Here is a 22,069-nt window from a genome sequence, read left to right as displayed (position 1 = left end):
CCAGCTGTTAGTCAGAAAATGACATTCCAGGTAACGGTAATTATACGGGACATTTAAGGTAGAATACTGCAGAAACCTATGTTGCTCATTTTACGGGACATCCTAGATAAAACGGGATCTGACTGGACTGATTTGAGCCTCAAAGATCGTACACATGGAGATGGATTTTTACTATGATGGTATGTTTGTGTTTCCGCTCATGTAATAACAATAATGTCTTCCTCAGAGGATCCACCTGTGCTTCCTCTCCTCTCTCCTCCACCTGTTACAGTGAGGGAACGTCCTCCATGATGGAGGAGCTGCTGGAAAGTGCTGAGAGTTTCCTCCAGAGTGAGACCTCTGTCACAGTTCAGAGGATCTACGGCAGCAGAGACCTTCATGGACACTAAAAGTCTCAAACACACAACAACAACATCACACTGACTCCACTCTGACATCACTGATCAATAATCAAAGAACACACAGATCAAACTGATTGATCAGCCATCAGAGGAGTCGGATCAATGGAGCTGCTTCTGTTCCTGATGTCCCCTGTTTGATCCTGGACCTGAACTCTCCCTGCAGAGGAGACACAAGACAGTCAGAGACACACACACACACACACACACACACACACACACACACACACACACACACACACACACACACACACACACAAACCTTTGACTCTGAGCAGCACTCTTTTGTATCTCTTGATCTCCCCGTAGACTCTACAGCTGTACCTCCCACTGTCTCTCTCTGTGGGCTGTTTCAAGGTCAGACTGAGGTCTCCAGGCTTCAGCAGAGATCTTCTCTTCATCTTTGTTCGGTCTCTGTAAACCTGGTGCTGTTCTCCAGGCTGATCAGAGCCGTTCTTATACACGTGGACCTTCCTGTCATCATTGTTCCACCACACCACCTTAGCATCTGCAGGCAGCTCTTTTGTGGTTTTGAAAGGTAGCTCTACAGACTCCGCCCCCTCCTCCACCTCCACCTGACAGACTGAAGGACAACAAATTTCATAAACAGTCTAAAGCACAAACTAAGATTTGTGTTCATGAAGATCTCATCATCTCTTCATCTTCTGCAGCTCACACCCAGCAGCAGCACTGACCTCTGACTTTCAGCTCCACTTGTTTCATCAGGATTTTTTCCCCCTCTCTGTTGCAGACGGTGCAGGTGTAGATGTCTGCGTCCCAGTCTGTGGGGTATTTCAGGGTCAGACTGAGGTCTCTAGTTTTCAGCAGGTCTTTATTCATCTGTGTTCGGTCTCTGTAATGGTTGTCCTGATCTTCAAGCTGGTCAGATCCGTTCTCATACACGTGGACCTTCCTGTTGAATCTGGTCATCCACTTCACTTTAGCATCTTTAGGCAGGTTTATAGTAGTTTTGCAGGGCAGCAGGACAGATGCCTCCCCTGAATCCACCTCCACCTGGGGGACTGAGAGGAGTCAAAACACAACATGAGCTGTGCAGCAAAAGCAGCTCTGAGAATTCTTTGATTAGATAAAATTATATCTTTGCAATGAAATCAAGTTTGACTGGTTCCAGTTTGAAACACGTTCAACTGAACAGAAACGGTGTCTTATTTGGTTTCTGTCCAATCAGCAGCAGAGCTCTGTCTTAAAGAACTCTGCTGTTTTATTTCAGAGTCAAAGACTTTTTTGCCATCTTGTTACCTGAGAGCTGTCCTATCAAGCAAGTTTGATTTATTCAGACTAAAAAAATATTGAAATAAAATAAAAATGTTTCAAAATAAAAAGCAAAACTGAATTTTAAATGTCAGCAACATCTAAATGAACATGATTCTCTGCATGCCAGATACATTATGTCATAAAGACGTCTGTTCTGTGACATGAACGAGTTCTTCTTTCAGAAACAGCTCAGCTGAGAGAAATACAGACTAGTCAGTACAATTCATTAATAAAGACATCTGTTTCAGCAAATTCATTACTCGTTTTCAGGTGATCTGTTGTATTAGTGATTCCATTAATGTAAGAACATCTGCTTCACCTCTTGTTGGAGACAGAGTCAAAGCAAAGAAAGGCAATTTGATGGCAGCACTGTCATGGGCCTGTCATGGGACATGAGTATCAGGCCCACTCCAATATAATCTTAGTCATTATTATACTGCTGCATGGGCTGGGCTGTAGTTACATCGTAAGGTTTTAAAAACCGAGCTTTAAAGTGAACAGTGGTAATAAAAACCGAGAGAGGCCGACTGTGATCACCGACTTTTTAAGAGGCTTGTTCAAATTAAATGGAACAAGATACAAAGTATTAAAACATGTTAAAAAGACAACTGTCATGGGTCTGTAGTTCTGTCCACGGTTTTAGGGAACATATTTCGTTTTAAAGTAAGTTACAGGGCTTTTCCTGCCTTTCTGAGGGACTTGCATATGCAATATGATGATATGCATATCAGCATAATTATGGATTATTATGATTATGATATTAAAAAAGACACACCGTATGTTAAAGAAAACACATTAAGAAACAGATTATATTAGTGTTTGTTTTATGTGTATAGATTTTTAAAAATTATTATTCATGATATAACACGGTCTATAAATGCTTCGTAAGAATAGTTCTATAACATTGTCTATCATTACTTTGTTATGGATTAGGTGCAAGATTTGTGAAGTGTGGATAATTAAATAATAGATTAATGCAATAGCAAACTGTGCCTTGTTGTCAGATGGACATCGAGTGGAGAGTGATAGATGAGATGAGGAGATGAAAGAGTAAGAGAGGCAAACTGAGTCACAGGGAGAGCCGAGTTTATTTTGTTTCCTTATGGTTCCAAGCACGTTCACCAATCTTTGCATTTAATGTCTACAGTCTCGGATCAGCACAGCCCTGCCCTCCAGCACTATCACAGCAGGAGCAGCAGAAACCCCACAAGAGCAACATTGTACCCATCAGGTAAACATGGAATATGTTTGCTTTGCCTTGTCCCCACCTGATGACAGTGATATAGTATGATGTGATTCCATATTAGATTGTTGATGAATGCGGGTTGTTGTTATTCGGCCTTTTCTCTGTGCCCCTTTTGAACTTTGAGCACCCGCCCATCTAAAAATCTCTGCACAGCCTTGTCCCTGTTTATGTGTATAGGTGTTTGGACATGAGTGTGTGTATCCGGAAGAAAGAATTACAAGAATCATCAGGCTGAGGAGAGTTCCTGCTCTGAAGCCAGCTGATTGCCTTCATCAGTTGCCTCTCTACTTAAGCGAGTGGCTGAGCTTCAGTCGGTGCTGGATCATTGAGTTCACGATGGGTTTGTTAGTGAGAACTTTGTGTGTGTGTTGCTTGGCAGTTTAATTCATGTGTTTTCTCACTAGGTATTGGGAACTGAGAGAAGCCACTGTACAGATTTGGAGTTGGGGTTGTCACAATTCATGCCACAGACGTGAGCACTGTGTGGGATTCGGGGAGAAACAAGGTAAAAACTATGTTTTGTGCTTTCTTTGTGCCTTTCTGTCCTGCTTTTTAGGACTCTATTTTCTGTCTCCTCAGTTTTCATGTCTAGAGTTCAGTTGGTGTGTTTCCTGTTTTACTTTGGTCTTTGTCTCATGTCAGTGTGTCTAGTCTAGTGTGTCAAAACCTTTGACCTGTATAAGCAGCACTGACCTCTGACATGGAGGTGCACATTTTTCCTTGTCAGTATGTTTCCTTTCCTGCTGTAGATGGTACAGGTGTAGGTGAAGTTGTCGTCATCCGTGGGATATGTCAGGGTCAGACTGAGGTCTCCAGGTTTCAGCAGAGATGTGCTCTTCATCTCTGTTCGGTTTCTGTAAAACCGGTGCTGTTTTTCAGGCTGGTCAGAGCCGTTCTGATACACATGGACCTTCCTGTTGTTTCTGTCCCTCCACTCCACTTTAGTGTGTTTTAGGAATTTAAATATAGTTTTGCAGGGCAGCTTGACAGACGCCACCCCTGAATCCACCTCCACTTGGTAATCTGAGAGGACAACAAAGCACAACACGATGACATCAGCACCAGCTGTGATGGTCACATGACCTCCCTGCGCCCTCCTTGCCTTCTAGTCTCAATCAGATTGTGTCTCAGTTTGTTCCTGACTCGTTCTTTGATCTCAAGATCTCATGTGTCTGGTCTGAACACAGTCAAGAGGCCACCTGTTAACCACTGGTATTATGGGTAGTGTAGTAGGAAAGACTCTTACCTGACATGTAATAGTGACGTAAATAATATAAAAGACCTCCAAAAATCACAAAGACAAACAGGAGAACCAGAAGATCTTTGACCCAGGATGGAAATGGTTCTGTGGGGAAACATAAAACAAAATGACTTCTAATCTCTGACCTGTGTCTACAGTATTGACCTTTGACCTTTATCTCCAGCACCTACTTTTGACCTGCAGCACTACTTTCTGTGTCAGGATGTCTTTGTCCCTGTAGATGGTGCAGATGTATCGTCCCGTGTCTTTCACTTTGGGGTGTTTCAGGGTCAGACTGAGGTCTCCAGTTCTCAGCAGGTCTTCACTCATCATCGTTCGGTCTCTGTAAACTTCGTCCTGAGTTATAAGGTCATCATTTCTGTTAGAATACTCATGGACTGTGATGAGTCCGAGGTCAGAGCGAGTCCACTCTACTGTGGTGTCCTTAGGCAGGTCGGGTTTTGTGTTGCAGGGCAGGATGACAGACTCTGACCCTTCCCTCACCTTCACCTCCACCTGCTGGTCTGAGAGGACAAGAAACCAAAACATAAACTGTAGAAGCGGAAGCAAAATACCGCTAAAGGTTTTGTGTTGGGCCATGCATAAACTTTTAATGCATGTATGATATATGTACAGACGTGAGTGTGCTGAACCTCTCGGAGCTAAACACAAACACATCTGCACACAAGCAGTAGAACCTACATGAAACAGAGCTCATGTCTTTCAGAAGTTATAGAACTAAGAACACATTTTATCTGCTTTGTTTCTCATGTTTTGCTGTTTCCACAAACGTTTGTACTTGTTTTGCGTTCGTTTAATCTTTAACCTTTCCCTGCAGTACTGACTTATGACCTGTAATTACAGCAGGTGTTGAGTTTGTTACTGACCTTTGACCTGCAGCTAGATGTCTCTGAGTTTTCGTTCTTTTCCTCCAGCACTGATGGAGCAGGTGTAGTTGCCGCTGTCAGTCTTTGTGGGTTTCCTCAGAGTGAGGCTGAAGTCTTTAATGATCAAAGCGTAACGATTCATTGATGTGCGTCTGCTGTAACGCTGGTTTTGTCCTGTAAGATCGTCTCCTTCTTCTCGTCGTTGGTGTACAGATTTGGGATCAAGGTCACTGCGAGTCCACATCACTGTTGAATTTTTCTCAAGTATAGAATCTGAGTACAGACAGGAGAGCAGGACAGACCTTTCCCCCTCATTCACATCCACCACCACCACAGCCAGAGCATGCTGGGAAACTGGAAGGACAGAAACACAAACACAAATCAAGTTCCTGTTGTAGGTTTGACTCAGAGTTAAAAAATAACCAAGTTTAACTTCATGCATTCTCTGATCCTTGTCCAGAGCCTATTCTAGCTACTACAGGGCACACAGCCCTGATCAACACCCTAGACAAACGCTACACAGTGCCGTCCCGCAACTATTTTTCTATTGTTGCACTACCTGCTCTATACACGCAGCGTCGAGCAACGGTGGAGACGGAATTTCAAGCAGTACAACATTTTGCGGCAACGACAAAATGTGAGACATTTGTTGTTTTTATGTTTATTTATTGTTTTTATGTTCAGTCTCAACTGTTATGAAGTTGATGTGCAGTTAATAAGTGCAAAAAAAATCGTGATTCTCATTTTATGCAAAATCGTGCAGCCCTACTTGCCTGGCTGGGCAGCTCTCTGGATGCTCAGCACCCCCAAAGCTCTGATCCTAGAATCGCCCCTGCTTCTGAAACTCAGTACAGATGAGTGAGAGCGAGAGCTGTGTGTCTGTGCCATAAAGGTTGTGCTGATAAGAATGATACCAAACAAGGTAAGAGTTTTTAAGTTTTTCAAGTTTTAAAAGATGAAATGTAGAGGTAAAATCAAAAGTAGTCAAAAACGGCCAATTATGCCCTATACGCCATAGGATTAAACGTTATTTTAAAGTAACACAATAGTTACTTTTCCTAATATTTATTTATTACTTATTTTTATAATATTGTAACTCAGTTACTAGCTCAGTTACTTTTTTGAAGAACTAACTTCACTAATTGTTTTTTTAAATAACTTGCCCAAAACTGCTTATCAGAGCCTTTTTGTTTCTAATACACAAAAACACTTTATGCTGCATATGTTTAAACTTTTCGACACAGACGTATGTCGGTTAGAAATGGCTGATACAGTTGGTAAAGCTAATGTGTAAAGGGTTACAGAGGTATTAAGTATAGCTGAAATATGTAGTTGAACCTCCCAACACTCGCAGTACAACTACAAACATCAGTAAAACAAACTGACTCTTTCTTACAAACTAATCCCTACATAGAAAGGGCCTGAAGCTCAGCCAATCACAGGACAGGGCGTGATCAGCTGACAAAACTATTTGAAGGTTCTAGGTGAGGCTGACAGAAAGTTGACCAACAGGTGTAAAACTATGAGGACACACAATGGTCTCCCCTTTTCTAAGAAGTCATCTTTGGCAGTCTGCCACGATGTCTGACTGCACACATTATATCTGAAACGTAAAACAAACACAGATAGCTGAACAAACTGAAGACTAAACATACTCTACAGCCAGTCATGTCAATGATCGCATTGAGGGGGTTCAGGCCTTTGCAGAATAGCAGTGGGGACAGAGCATCTTCTCGGTAGATCCCTCACTTGATGGTGACTTGTGCTATGGGCTTGAAGTTGGCCTCTAGTGTTGTGCGCCACATCCCCATTGAGTTCCTGATGGAGGCTCTTAGGATCCTGTTGATTTTGTGTTGATTTCCAGGATCCATGTGTGGGGCATTGCGCCATAGACCTTCTTATAGTCAATCCAGGCGGCACACGACTCAATTTATGAGTGTCACACAGAAAGGAATTGGTAAGAATACCAGAGGCGCAAAACACCAGCTACTGGAAGACAGAGTAGTCAGCCAAGACTGCAAGACCAGGCTGACCAACCTGTGCACCTGTTCGTGTTAGCCGCTATGATGCCTGACTGGAGTTTCCATGTGCTACTGAGGTGGTTGGTAGTTGGATGGAACCAACTACCATATATATATATATACACACATATATACACACACACACACACACACATATATATATATATATATATATATATACATACATATACATATATATACATATACATATATATATATCAAATCAAATCACTTTTTATTGTCACATCACATGTGCAGGCACACTGGCACAGCACATGCGAGTGAAATTCTTGTGTGCGAGCCCCACAAGCAACAGAGATGTGCAAACACAACAACACAAACGGGCAAAATACAAGAATGGCCAACCTGAAACTAATAAATATATGTACAATATATAATAGTGTATGCATTTCTGGATGTGTATACTAAATATTTTCCTACGTGTGTGTGTATACACATTTTTACAAATTAAATAGTAAAAAAATAAAATAAAATAATAATAATAATAATAATAATAAAATATATAAAATATACAGAGTTGAATATGTGCAAAACAAGTGGCATTTATATACAGTGTGGAGTGCATAATGTTAAAGTTCCAGTAGTGAAGCTGAGGTGTCTATGACGTGTTCAGCAGTCTGATGGCCTGATGGAAAAAGCTGTCTCTCAGTCTGCTGGTACGGGACCGGATGCTGCAGAACCTCCTTCCTGATGGAAGCAGTCTGAACAGTTTATGGCTGGGGTGACTGGAGTCCTTGATGATCCTCCCCGCTTTCCTCAGGCAGCGCTTCCTGTAGATGTCTTGGAGGGAGGGAAGCTCACCTCCAATTATCCGTTCAGAGCACCGCACTACTCGCTGGAGAGCTTTGCAGTTGTAGGCGGTGCTGTTGCCATACCAGGTGGTGATGCATCCAGTGAGGATGCTCTCAATGGCACAGTGATAGAAGGTCCTGAGGATGCGGGGGCTCATGCCGAATCTTTTCAGTCTCCTGAGAAAGAAGAGGCGCTGCTGCGCCTTCTTCACTGTTTTGTTTGTGTGTACTGACCACGTAAGATCCTCAGCCAGGTGTACGCCAAGGAACCGGAAGCTGCTCACTCTCTCCACAGCAGCGCCGTTGATGGTGATGGGGGTGTGTACTTCTCTGCACCTCCGGAAGTCCACTATCAACTCCTTTGTCTTTGCGACGTTGAGGGTGAGATGGTTGTCTTGACACCAGTGGGTCAGGGCGCTGACCTCCTCCCTGTAAGCCGTCTCATCACCGTTGGTGATAAGACCCACCACTGTAGTGTCGTCCGCAAACTTCACAATGATGTTGGAGCTGTTAGTGGCTGTGCAGTCGTAGGTGTAGAGTGAGTACAGGAGAGGGCTCAGTACACACCCCTGTGGAGCACCAGTGTTCAGTGTGATGGGGGATGAGGTGATGCTGCCCAGTCAGACCACCTGGCGTCTGTCAGACAGGAAGCTAAGGATCCAGCTGCAGAGGGAGCTGCTCAGTCCTAGATCCTGCAGTTTCCTGTCCAGCTTCGAGGGAACGATGGTATTGAATGCTGAGCTGTAATCTACAAACAGCATCCTCACATACGTGTCTCTCTTCTCCAGGTGTGACAGGGCAGTGTGTAGTGTCAGGGCTATGGCATCATCAGTGGACCTGTTGTGGCGGTATGCAAACTGTAGAGGGTCCAGTGAGTCGGGTAGTGCAGAGCAGATGAAGTCCCTGACCAGCTTCTCGAAGCATTTGCTTACGATGGGGGTCAGGGCTACAGGTCGCCAGTCGTTCAATGAGGAGATGGTGGAGGATTTGGGTACAGGGACGATGGTGGCCATTTTGAAGCAGGCTGGGACTACAGACAGAGAGAGGGAAAGGTTGAAGATGTGCGTGAACACTCCAGCCAGCTGAGCCGCGCATGACCTGAGGACGCGGCCGGGAATCCCGTCCGGACCAGTAGCTTTGCGTGCGTTCACCTTCCTGAAGCACTTCCGCACATCCTCCTCAGACACAGTGTGCGCACTGACGTCATCCGCGGTGCGCACACTGTCCGGTCTCATGGTGTTCGCTGTGTCGAATCTAGCGTAGAATACGTTTAGATCCTCACACAGAGAGGCCGTGGTCTGCGGTGTGCTGGTTTTCCCTCTAAAGTCTGTGATCGTGTTTAGTCCCTGCCACATACTCCGAGGGTTGTCAAACTGTTGCTCCACCCTGTCCCTGTACTCACGTTTGGCTGCTTTGATCGTCTTCCGGAGTTGGTAATGTGCGTGTTTGTAGTCCGATGTGTTCGCGGAGGCAAAGGCGGTGTTCCGTGCCGCCAGTGCCGCGCGAACATCTCCGTTAATCCAGGGTTTTTGATTTGGGAAGGATTTGACTGTTCTGGATGGGACGACATCTTCCACGCATTTCCTGATAAATCCGCAGACTGAGTCTGTGTACTCGTCAATGTCTCTGGCGGCCACGTGAAACATTTCCCAGTCCGCGTGATCAAAACAGTCCCGCAGCGCAGACTCCGATTGGTCCGTCCAACAGTGCACCGCCCTCCGGGTTGGAGCTTCCTGTTTCAGCTTCTGCCTGTAGGCGGGCAGGAGCAGGATGGAGCAGTGATCTGATTGGCCGAATGGGGCGCGGGGGAGGGCTTTGTACGCATCCCGGAAAGAGGTGTAACAGTGGTCGAGTAGCCGGTTTCCACGTGTGTTAAAAAGGATGTGTTGATGGAGTTTTGGTGAGACTTTCTTCAGGTTTCCCTTATTAAAGTCTCCGGCTGTGATAAATGCTGCCTCTGGGTGTGTGGTTTCCTCGCTGCTGATCGCGCTGTACAGTTCCCTGAGTGCACGGTCAGTGTCGGCTTGTGGGGGAATGTAAACAGCCGTAATAATCACTGCTGTAAATTCCCTCGGTAGCCAGAATGGCCGGCACTTAATCATCAGGTACTCCAGGTCCGGTGAGCAGAAGGATTTGACCGGGTGCACGTTCGCATAATCACACCAGCTGTTGTTGATCATGAAGCACACACCACCGCCTCTGCTTTTCCCAGTAAGATCCTGTGACCTGTCCGCGCGGTGCACAGAGAACCCCGGCAGTTGTATTGCGGAGTCCGGTACTTTGTCCGATAGCCAGGTTTCTGTGAGGCAGATCACGCAGCAGTCCCGCATCTCTCGCTGGAATGAGATCCGTGCCCGAAGCTCGCACAGCTTGTTCTCCAGAGACTGCATATTAGCCAGTAATAAACTGGGTAACGGTGGTCTGTAAGTGCGCCGTCTCAGTCGAACCAGAACGCCAGATCTTCTCCCTCTGCGTCGGCGTTTGCGGCCTCCAGGGCCAGAGAACAAAGGCGTCTCAGGTGAGATGAATGGGGGGTCTGCAAACGGAGCGTCCGTGTTGCAAAACTTGAACTCCGGAAAGTTATAAGAAAGACCGTCTTTTATGTCCAGTAAGGTTTGTCGGTCGTACACAAGGAGACAAGTGCTGCTCGTGAAAAAATAAAGGAAAAGTAAAATTAAACACAGAAGAAAGCCGTTGCTTGGGGGAGCTCGCGACGAGGCTGCCATACTCGGCGCCACTGTTGTCACCTCTTTGTCATATATACATATATATACATATACATATACATATATACATATACATATATACATATATATATATATACATACATACATATATATACATATATATATATATATATATATATATACATATATATATATATATATATATACACATACATATATATATATATATACATATATATATATGTATATGTATATATATATATATGTATATGTATATATATATATGTATATATATATATATATATATATATATATATGTATATATATATATGTATATATATATATATATATATATATATATATATGTATATATATATATATATATATATACATGAGACGGGTAGGAAAATTTAGTATTATTATTATTTTGTTTATTTATTTATTTATTTATATATATTTGTTTTTTTAGCTCCAAGTAGTATTTTGGGATATCTCAGTCCGTGTGAGTGGTCAATCCCAAGAGGTTCTCACATCAATAAGCTCTGCTTACAACACTAAATTCATACTAATCTTGTTGGAAGTCATAAAAAGAAGCCCCTCCCCAGGGTCCAGGCAGGGGGCTGTTTTTTTTTCATGGCAGTCATGCTCTGGACTGGTCTCCTCCGATAAGGGCTCGGAACAACTCAGGGCTCAGTGGTTCAAGAAAAATACTAAAGATAAAAATCGAGAGTAGTCACCAGGTTAGGCTACCTAAACCAAACCAAAATCGATTTACTTTACCACCTCTAGCTACCCATAAGACTTCTGTAGGCCTTTTTCTTCTTTCGCTCCCTTCGTTTTCACTCTCTACATTTTCAAGAATCCCATCAGAACCTTTCCTTCTCTTTTGTAATCATGGAGTCTGAATTAAAGGATTACATCACCACATACAGATATGCTGGTACGCATGTGTGATTGTGCATGTCTATATCTGCGTATACATACCTGCCTCTCAGGTCCACTCAGACCTCATATAAATCTCTTCATCACATGGTGAACACACGGATGTCCACAGAGAATTTACATCTCAAATTTTAGAAGTATAACAGGATCCACACTTGAACCATCAGGTCTCCAGCTGCCCATGTGCACAGAGACTGTAATAAAGTGTTAATTCTACGTCTGCTCCAGATGATTCTTATCAGTGCCTTATTGATTCTAATACAGTGGTCCCTCGCTATAATATGGTTCACCTTTTGTGGCCTCGCTGTTTTGCTGATTGTTTTTGTGCAATTTTGCATATTTTTTTTAATTTTTTTTTTTTTTACAGCGCATTGTGTCTGCGTCGTGAATGGCTGTAGACCATTGTCAATCAATCTCGTTCTGTGTCTCCTGTACAGTACAGAATGCATCCAGCGAAACGTTTTATACCGCCAAAGGCACCTAAGGGCGCCTTAGGTTTCATTCTATAATACTCTACTCAGTTTTCTACAAAGGTTTGAACTTTGAAAGCATTTAAACAAGAGATAAAAGTGCTAAAATGTTCATGCCTCTTTGATAAAAGTCCATAATGGATATAGTGAGGGGTTTTACAGGCTTAAAACATCTATAATAATTGTAAAAAATAAAGTTGTCTACTTTACGGATTTCACTTATCGCAGGTTATTTTTGGAACTTAACTTCCTCGATAAATGAGGGACCGTACACGCATACAGTTTATCTGCCATATGTTCAAACATTTGTACACAGACATAGGCAGATTAGAAATGACTCACAAAGCTGGTTAATGCTAATGTGTGAAGAGTTAAAAAAGGCATTGAAGTAAAAACAGCTTGATCAGTGCTATCAAAGAGAATAGATTCTGTTGAACTGCACAGTACAACACTGTAACCAAACATGTGAAAGAACTACAATTAATGAACAAAGAGCTAAACAGAAACATGATACAAAATGGAAATTGTAGCTGAAATATATAGTTAATGAAACTTCCACAAGTTGTAGTGAAAATACAAAACTTAAGCTAAACAAACCAATAGTTTGGACCCTTCCAGGAATCTGATTCATTCATAGGACAGTGCAAAAAAACCCCCCCAAAAAACAAAAAAACACACACACACAGAGCAAGTGATTGTAGCAAGTTCAGATTTAGCGGCTTTGGATTGTTAGTTTGATGTGAACCAGAATCCAGTGTTTGATGGAAATCTCCTCCTGCTGCACTTCAACACATTAAAGAGAGAGAGATGAAAGAAAAGCTGATGATGAGAGCAGAGAGAGGAAGGTGTACTTACCGTGCAGGAGGATCACAAACACCACAAACATCTTCAAGTTCCTGTCAAACTCAGAGACTTTTTAAAAGCCCTTCAGGACATCAGCTCACAGCAGCTTCACTTTCCTCTGCTGATCATCTACTGACACTCTCACACTGCTCACACTGTCACAGCTCAGAGTTCAGCTTCACACTTTGTTAAAGCACATCTGTGGAATGAAGTCCGGCCGGCCACAGATCACTTCTGAGGGAAGAGGAGGACGTCATAGTTTTCGCACCCAAGTGCTCTGGTTGGAGGTGACTGCTGTAGCCTCAGCCTAACACACACAAAGCCCCACCTTCAACTTTTCCTGCCCCTCTCACTCTTTTTGTTTGCATCTTCTATTCATTATTTGTAGTAAAAAACAACATGAACAAAGAACTTCTTCCACTACAGCATTCATTACAGCACTCCACAAACCCTCACACTGTCTCAATCCCTCTTTACAATTTCACTGAAAGAAGGCACGAAGCTCATACAGACACAGGACAAGACGTGATCCGCTGACAAAGCTACAGGGATTAGGAAGTTGTGGGTGTGGCTGACAGTGGATCAATAGGTGTAAAACTATGAGTAGTAGTCAGTTTTGGCAGTCTGCCATTATGTCTGGCTGTACACACTAAATCTGAAAAGTAAACAAACACGGATGGAAACTTAAGAGTAAAATATGTGAAAGGCTGAAATACCCTGACAGCTTTTTCTTTATGTTTATTGTAATCAGTGATTTCTCTGCACACTTTAAGAAACCTCTGAGTCATAAGAAGTAATTACCTTAACTACATTCTCTATTCATTGGTAAACACAATAATCCATGGGAATGAATTTAACCATCATTTATCAAATCAGATAAAAATTAATCTATATTCTAATCTAGCCCCAGGCTAGTATAACTTGTTGTGCTCCAAGGATTTTTTGAAACATGGCTGGATGAAAGATGAGCGGAAAAGCAGTTGTTATTGGATTTGCCGGTCCCCCATGATAGAATTTAAAAAAAAACAAAAAAAACTCTTTGCTTCAAGTAGCAGTAGCAACCTATGAGCCCACTCTGTGGGGTCCTGATTATCCCGAGTTTGTGTTCCAGAGATACCTGTATCAAAATCCAAACCCAAAAAGTAGAATCCTTCACTGCTCACATCAACTCGGTGGATAGAAACATAACGTTTACCAAGGAAGATACAACAAATAATAGTTTGCCATTTCTGGACTGTGCTGTGCACATTAAGGCTGGATGGAAGTGTGCACAAATACAGTGGCTTGCAAAAGTATTCAGCCCTGAACTTTTCCACATTTTGTCACATTACAGCCACAAATATGAATCATTTTTATTGGAATTCCACGTGAAAGACCAACACAAAGTGGTGCACACGTGAGAAGTGGAACGAAAATCAGACATGATTCCAAACATTTTTTACAAATAAATAACTGAAAAGTGGGGTGTGTGTAATTATTCAGCCCCCTGAGTCAATACTTTGTAGAACCACCTTTTGCTGCAATTACAGCTGCCAGTCTTTTAGGGTCTGTCTCTACCAGCTTTGCACATCTAGAGACTGAAATTCTTGCCAGTTCTTTGCAAAACAGCTCCAGCTCAGTCAGATTAGATGGACAGCGTTTGTGATCAGCAGTTTTCAGATGTTGCCACAGATTCTCGATTGGATTTAGATCTGGACTTTGACTGGGCCAGTCTAACACATGGATATGTTTTGTTTTAAACCATTCCATTGTTGCCCTGGCTTTATGTTTAGGGTCGTTGTCCTGCTGGAAGGTGAACCTCCGCCCCAGTCTCAAGTCTTTTGCAGACTCCAAGAGGTTTTCTTCCAAGATTGCCCTGTATTTGGCTCCATCCATCTTCCCATCAACTCTGACCAGCTTCCCTGTCCCTGCTGAAGAGAAGCCCCCCCAGAGCATGATGCTGCCACCACCATATCTGACAGTGGGGATGGTATGTTCAGAGTGAGGTGCAGTGTTAGTTTTCCGCCACACATAGCATTTTGCATTTTGGCCAAAAAGTTCCATGTTGGTCTCATCTGACCAGAGCACCTTCTTCCACATGTTTGCTGTGTCCCCTACATGTTTGCTGTGTCCCCTACATGTTTGCTGTGTCCCCTACATGTTTGCTGTGTCCCCCACATGTTTGCTGTGTCCCCCACATGGCTTGTGGCAAACTGCAAACTGGACTTCTTATGGTTTTCTGTTAACAACGGCTTTCTTCTTGCCACTCTTCCATAAAGGCCAACTTTGTGCAGTGCACGACTAATAGTTGTCCTATGGACAGATTCCCCCACCTGAGCTGTAGATCTCTGCAGCTCGTCCAGAGTCACCATGGGCCTCTTGGCTGCATTTCTGATCAGCGCTCTCCTTGTTCGGCCTGTGAGTTTAGGTGGACGGCCTTGTCTTGGTAGGTTTACAGTTGTGCCATACTCCTTCCATTTCTGAATGATGGCTTGAACAGTGCTCCGTGGGATGTTCAAGGCTTGGGAAATCTTTTTGTAGCCTAAGCCTGCTTTCAATTTCTCAATAACTTTATCCCTGACCTGTCTGGTGTGTTCTTCGGACTTCATGGTGTTGTTGCTCCCAGTATTCTCTTAGACAACCTCTGAGGCCGTCACAGAGCAGCTGTATTTGTACTGACATTAGATTACACACAGGTGCACTCTATTTAGTCATTAGCACTCATCAGGCAATGTCTATGTGCAACTGACTGCACTCAGACCAAAGGGGGCTGAATAATTACGCACACCCCACTTTGCAGTTATTTATTTGTAAAAAATGTTTGGAATCATGTATGATTTTCGTTCCACTTCTCACGTGTTCACCACTTTGTGTTGGTCTTTCACGTGGAATTCCAATAAAAATGATTCATGTTTGTGGCTGTAATGTGACAAAATGTGGAAAAGTTCAAGGGGGCCGAATACTTTTGCAAGCCACTGTAATTACCTACCTATCACTACCTATTGAATCCCTCTGGAACACAAATGTGGAGTGCAGAGAGGAGTGCTCTACCTCTACATTGGAGAAAAGCATCAACGCATGGCACAAAGTAAATTTTGAACATGTCTGCAGAAACCTGAAGAGGACCACCAACAGTCTCCAACCAACCTGACAAATGTTTGAGAATGTTTGGAAAGAAGAATCAAATAAAATGTCCCAACCCAGGTGTGAAAAGCTTGCTGCATCACACCCAAAAGATTAAAGGTCAGGTGTTTTAATAATTATGTAAACGTTATAATTCAGTTTTTCTCTCAAAAAACTAAAACGACTCTTTCTTCAGCAGTAGGGTGGCCCTGAGAGGCCAAATGGACTGCAACTTAGGAAAACACCACCAAATAGAAAAACTGTGCAAAAACACACAAAACACAATGAATATAGGAAAAAAGAAAATTTCAAGGGGAGTGTTTCTGGGGAGACAATAATGTGATAGACCAGCGGGAAGTGGCAGGAAATAAAACATGCTAAGGACGCGGCTAGCAGCCACTAAAGGGCAGTGGATGATTCATCGGTTTTGTGATAAGAAAAGACGTGAGGTAAGTGTTTTTTCATCATATGATTCATATAATACTGAAGATATATGGAGTATACATACACATCTAATTATACCATAGCTAACCTTTGACATAGCTTTACATGTGTATCATTTTTAAACTTGAGAACAAATACTAATAAATAAAAGTTATTAAGGTTTGTTGCAGTCAATCACTATTTTTTTAAGTCTTCCTAAACATGTTGTAGATTTTAATTCGGCATTTAATTTGTGTCTTCATTTTTGTGTCACTTTTTGGTCTTAATCTCCTAAGAATACCACGTGGCTCAATGATGTTGTTGTCTGATGAATGGCAGAAAGTTTACAGTGGTTTACTCTGAGAGGTGCTGCTAAGACTGAAAATAGGAGATAATAAGAAAAACAAGATGAACAATAACTGAAAAACAATGTATACATAAAAAAAATCTCTTGATGGATAAATTATAGGCAAGGATATGCCCAAAAGCTTAGCTCCACTGGATGTTTCCTTGGAAAATTGTTTCATCCAAGTGACTTCTTCAGTCTCACAGATGAGTGATGAAATGTTTGAAAACCGTTAAATTCAATCGACTTTTTAAGGAGAGTAGTTTAATGCTTAAATGCTCACCAAAGCTGAGGGAAAGCGAAAGTTCTTTCAATAGAAGTGAAACTGACCCCTTTCATCAGTGTTTGTTCTCATAACCAATTACAGATCTGCCAACATCCAAACTCGTTATGTGTTCGTATTTTTATTTCTCCTATTAGTTTGACCGTGTACAAATCACCTTTGAACAGGATGTGTTTTTAAAAAGGTGTGCTCATGAAGACAGTGGGTTCATCTTACAGCACAAGACAAAGTTGCCACATTTGATTAAACCTAATTGAAAAATGAAGGAGAAGAACAGTCAGAGTGTAATATCATCAAACACGATTCATGGTCTCAGATAAAACTTTACAGTATTCATGCTACTTTACCAAACTTTTGATGGCTAGGTGTGCAGTTCATGCTTTAAATGCATTCACTGTTTAGATTGAGAAATCTAAGTGATCGCTGCCCTCTGCTAAGACTGGAGATAATATAAGCAGTGTTGGGTAAGTTACTTTAAATTAGTAACTTAGTTACATTACTAGTTACTTCTGGCAAAAGTAACTCAGTTACTTCAAGTTACTCGTTACTTTCAGAGTAACTAGTTACTAGGGAAAGTAACTTTGGTTTTACTCAGAATTCTCTTGATAATGTGTTGCTTTCGTACCTGGATACCCAGCAAGTTTTCCAGTCTTCTTGCTTACTTGCCACAAGTGCACTGTGCCACCTGCCAATAGAAAGGAAAAAATAATGTGCACATTTCCTCAAGAGAAATCCCACGCCTGATTCTATCCTAGCCTGCTTTTTACATCCAACACAAAAACTGCAGTCGTGGTGCTTTCGATTGTACTCAGAAGTCGGAAATTCTGCCTTCTGAATAGGAAGATGTAGGTAACACCAGACTGCAGATGAGCTGCATACAGGGCTGGACTGGGACAAAAAAATCATCCCGGGCATTTTGACTAGAGACCGGCCCATCATTATAGGAAAAATCATAAAGCCTTTGAATGAAAACAAACACTGTTGTGACAGTGATGCACACTGTTCTGATGGTATATATGCATCAATCTATCAATTGTTTGTTGCAAGACTCAGATAATTATTCTTTTAAAAGTGAGACATTTTAAATGAGAATAAGAAAGTATTTCACCCAAGATGCACCTGTCCAACTGAACCGTCTGAGAAAAGCCATTTTGTTGTGCTAGCTGGGTTTATGTTAACGAAAGCCAGCAGTAATTTGGGATTTTTATGCCACGTAGACCCCTGGCAACACTTTGCTAGATCCGCACCTGCACAGTTACCAGCTGTCAGCTACCTAAAAAAGGATCCTGGTGTTATTTGTCTCTCAGCAACAGTTCATAACTTCCCTTCAACTCATTCATGTCACCTAAAAGGTAAACCTGTTTCTCCATCACCTGTTCAGCTCTGATGATTCAGTAAGGACATCTCCTGGTTTCATCTTCATGTTTCCCTCTCACCACATATCCAAACCATCATGACCAGCAGGTTTACAGCTGTGGCTCCAGCAAACATCAGCTGATACTAGAAATTAATATTAAATAAATTCTAACAACAGCTGATCAAGCTTAAACGTGCTGCTGTTGTTTACCGCGACATCCGCTGGTTTCCTCTTTCTGGCGCAAAGTGGGCGATAAACAAACAAGAGAGAAAAGCCGATCAGCTGATCATTGATCAGTTTCATGATTGAAGTAGAAACAGGAGAGGGAGGGGGAGAATGAAAGAAGAAGAGACAGCTGTGCAGCGTAAACACAGAATAACTCCAGCTTTGTGTCTTTTCCATTCTATCTGAATTACGGGACAAACTGTTCCTTTTCACCTCAATACGAAACGCGTAATATTTTCTCTGAATGAGACGATTCCGTTTTTTACGGGACGGTTGGCAACTCTAATAATTACCTGTATGAACAAAATAAAGTTCACTATCAGTAACATAGCACCACCCAGCTGTATAGAAACTCCGTCATGCTAGCTAGCACGCAGTATGAAAAAGTCAGCACAACGAAAATAAACTCCAACTAAACTTGATTTATATGTGACTCAGAGAGACTGCAGGTTATAACTTCTTACCTGAAGTTCAGTTCACACTCGGACCAGCGGCCGCCTCGGGTCTCTTTTCCTCTTGCCTCCCTTTTCCTTCATCCACCTGCTGGCCTCCACCACTCGCTAATGTTATTGAATCTGTGGAAGCTCCGCGACAGCCACCACACGAAGTAACGAGTAACGACCCTATCTAAATCCCAGTAACGAGTAACGCGTTCCTGGTTTTGGCATAATAACTAGTTACCGTGCTCGTTACCACAATAATAACGTAGTTACTGTAACGCGTTACTTAATAACGCGTTAGTCCCAACACTGAATATAAGGAATGAGAGAACTGAGACAGCTGTTATTTTAATCAGCCTGTCTCAGTTCTTTTAACTCACAAAGTAATGTGGTAACATCTGGACTGATGTGTTTACTGTCAGCATTTTAATAGCTAGTTTAAAGGCTGTAGGTTGCAGTTTGCTCTGACACTGTATAAATGTCATAGGCCTCAGTGCTGGTTCTAATTAGGGCTGATATCGTCACTGATTTCTATAACTGATTCCATTCTGATTCACAAAGTACCAATTCAATTCAATCCACAACTCGACTCAGTCAGAAATAGTATAATTCTGCTCATTTATCTGTACATATCCATATTTTTATATCTGCATATAAAAACAAAGCTGACACTTGTGAGACTTCATCAGAGGTGTAAACATTGTCTTTATGTCAAAGTAGCTGAGGATAAAACAGAAAAACATGAAGGAAATTGTCCTGGACTGACTTTTTACAGCCGATAACCTTAAAAATATACTGCAGAACTAAAACAGAAGAAAACCATGAACATTACCTGATGCTGTTGATGTGAAGCAAGTTATACAGGTTTGATTAGAGACACAGCTAAGAGTTTTGCGATATTTTTCAGTTTACCTGCTCTTTAATCCTGTTGTTGTTTTTGCTGTTCGGTGGTTGTTGAAATTGTTTCATCAGCTTTAACCTAAGATTCTGGTGTTTCTGGCAAAATAGGTTTATATTTAAAACTCGATTCAGGATTTAAACAATCGACATCACTCTATTCAAACTGAAATCAATTTTTCAAACCCAGCCTTAGTTCTAATAGTCTGAGGTGTTTTAAGCTTTATTTGCGAAGAGCACATTAGCTTACTAAAAAGGGTAGATAGCTTGTACTGCTGGGGCGTAATACATTCATCAGTCTTCCATCAGTTGTGGTGGACAGCTTCAGCTTCAGTCTTCACATATCCGTGCTGGTCAGAGTGTAAATCTTGAGGCTGAACGGCCTTTGTACAAGATCACACTCTTCTGGGCACAGCTATGAGCACAAACAGCAGTGGCAGCCAGCCTGTGTCTGTCCAACCAATCAGAGCTCCTCACATCAAAAGCAGCATGTGGTTAATTTGCATTGCTTTGGGGTTGTCATGGTCCTACGTCTGACCCAGTGTTTTGTGTTCACTTATTGGTCATTCATGGTTTTGGTTTTCTGAATGTTATATTTGTTCTTGCTTCCAGTTTGGGTTACTGTATTTTCCTTGTGTACCATGTGTAACATTCCTTCAGTCGGTTTCTCAGCCTCAAGTACTTGTCCTTGTGAATTGTTTCAGGTTTTATTTTGATAGTCCCTGTCCTGTGTGCAGTGTGTCTGGTTTTGCTTCCCTTGTCTCATTAGCTGTGTTTCCCTCCTATCTCCCAATCCCTGAATACTCTTGTGTGTATTTAAACCCTGTGTTTTCTTTGCTCTGTGTCGTGTCACACTGTCATGTTGTTTCTAGTGTTCCACAGTTTAGTTTTCTCTTTGATTGTGTCAGGAATAAAGCTGAGGTTTTTGAGTTTATATTGTGTATCCTAGAGTACATTTGGGCCTTTCTCTCCTGTCCACACACAGCATTCATCCGTGACAGGGATTTAAAAAATAGATAGCAAATCAAATAGTTAATCCCAAAGCTAACTCATTATCTAATATCATAGCTAACCTGTGAGCTAACAGGAGGTGAAATGGGTTTCAAATGAGTGGAATCACCATTCTACATGTCAGTAATAAATCTTAATTTTTGTATCTATTGATTTCTTTCTGTTTTTTTTTAAAACAATTTTGAAAATCAATTTTTGAATGCAGAATACAAAAATGGTTTTATGAAATGAGGTTTTTATTGAAAGTTTAATTCTGCTTTTCTGAAATTCATAAATATTGATTTAGATGTTTTATTTTTGTTTAAAATTAAATCGTTAAATAATAAATGACATACATCTAGGATCCCATCTCATTTGACCTGACTTACATCCCAGCACCCCACTCACTATCTGTCTTTTGCCCCATCTGTTTCAGCTTGTTCTTGTTGTGTGTCATGTCCTGTATAGGTTTTGCCCTGTTAAAATAAAATGAAAAAAACAGAAGTCAGATAATACACGCAAACTAGTTAAATTACTGTATTAAAGACTTAAAGAGTTGGATGACCTCTAATCTTCTTCTTCGAAATTCAGATAAATTGAGTAAATTCTTGTACTTGTCCCTGCAAATATAATAAATGTGGTATCCAACCTGGCTCCAGTAACACTGTGAGGATTCTTGGGCTCATTCTTGACAAGGATATGTCCTTCAGCATGGACAGTACAGAAATCTGTGGGAGTGTTTACCTTCATTCTAACATGTGAGCACAGATACATGTTTGTTACCATAAACATGCATGTTTGCTATGAAAGCTGCTCAGACACAAATGTTCCTCAGCTCATATGTAACGACTGAAGAGAGGAAACTATGTGGTAGTTTAACAGCTCCACGCTCCCTCTGCTGGAGACATCTGGTAATTGTTTCTAATCTTAGTACTGCTGGTATATATACTGCATGACTGTACTGTCAGTCACAGGAAAACATACAAGATACTGTGCTCTAAGCTCTCCTACTCACAGTGACATTGAAAACATCAGATATCACTTTAACCCTCTCAGGCTCAAATTAAACTTTTTGTTGCTGATGCACAACCAAGTCCTGCAGCGGTACTTCTGAGTAAAAAATCCTCATAAAATATGTATGTGAGGTAATCAGGTTGTTAGTTTTTAACTGTTGCAAATCGGCAA

General features: G+C 41.8%; 1 pseudogene; it reads right to left on the bottom strand.

Moving 5' to 3' along the window:
- Positions 1–240: 240 nt before the first annotated feature.
- On the bottom strand, positions 241–12,864 carry LOC146634930 (uncharacterized; annotated as a pseudogene).
- Positions 12,865–22,069: the final 9,205 nt, after the last annotated feature.

Source organism: Diplotaxodon limnothrissa, linkage group LG3, assembly GCF_057381915.1.
Source record: "Diplotaxodon limnothrissa isolate DT_005_m linkage group LG3, D_limnothrissa_male_GT1.1, whole genome shotgun sequence".
Taxonomy (NCBI): domain Eukaryota; kingdom Metazoa; phylum Chordata; class Actinopteri; order Cichliformes; family Cichlidae; genus Diplotaxodon; species Diplotaxodon limnothrissa.
Note: the sequence above shows the minus strand (reverse complement) of the source record. Positions and strands in the feature narration are given on the sequence as shown.